At 57.1% G+C, this 734-nt stretch overlaps 1 protein-coding gene across 1 annotated transcript in view; it reads left to right on the top strand.

Annotated features, from left to right (window-relative positions):
• LOC104498540 (GDNF family receptor alpha-2) overlaps window positions 1–734 on the top strand; it is a gene marked incomplete at its 5' end in the record, with an annotated part of 4,527 nt that overhangs the window by 2,717 nt on the left and 1,076 nt on the right. The gene's annotated exons all lie outside the window — the stretch shown is intronic.

Raw genomic sequence — 734 nt, forward strand, 5'->3', positions numbered from 1 at the left:
TCCCGACTGTGGGGCTTGGCTGCACAGGGGGGTGGGAAGCCCAAAGGACTTGTCTTCACTTCCTTTCTGCCCAGGGCTCTGTGAGGAGCAGGGAGGAGGATTCCTCCGACCATCCATCAGCTCAAACGTCTCTCTTAGCTCAGGCAACCTTCTCGCCTCTTGCACTACTTTTCAAGGCAGATCTACTTCTAAATCATCTATCACAAGAAATATTCACTTCATGTCTGTCTTAGCGAACTCCCCTGGGCCTGGCAGATCTCCTCAGGGGGTGTTCATCACTCGGGTGACACGTTTGGCATTTCGAGGGCTCTCTCCAAACAGCTTTACCCCCTGGCTCTGGGGGTCTCATGGCATCGCAGCCCAGCTGAAGGGTGCTGGGTGAAGGGGCCCTGGGTGCAGATGACCCCCCAGAACGCTGCTCGCCTGCAGGGTGACCCCTGTGGGCAGCTGCGGGAGGGAGGTGGGGGCCAATGCTGGCCCAGGCAGCTGCCTGCCCTTTGCTAATTATCAGAACCCTACAAATACGTTCGTTAGGGACCCCCTCCCCAGTGCTGCAATTTGTCTCTGCCAGCAGAAGCTGGGAGACAAGGGAGGAATCCAGGGGCTCGGCTGGGCTGCGGTGGGGGGGAGGCGAGGGATGGGATGGCTGGTGCAGTCAGGTGGCTTCTAAAACAGCACCTGGGCTGCTGAGGGCGATCCATCATTTTGACAAAAAAAAAAAAAAAAACGGAAAT

The sequence above is a fragment of the Buceros rhinoceros genome, unplaced genomic scaffold (assembly GCF_000710305.1).
Source record: "Buceros rhinoceros silvestris isolate BGI_N320 unplaced genomic scaffold, ASM71030v1 scaffold13688, whole genome shotgun sequence".
Classification (NCBI taxonomy): Eukaryota; Metazoa; Chordata; class Aves; order Bucerotiformes; family Bucerotidae; genus Buceros; species Buceros rhinoceros.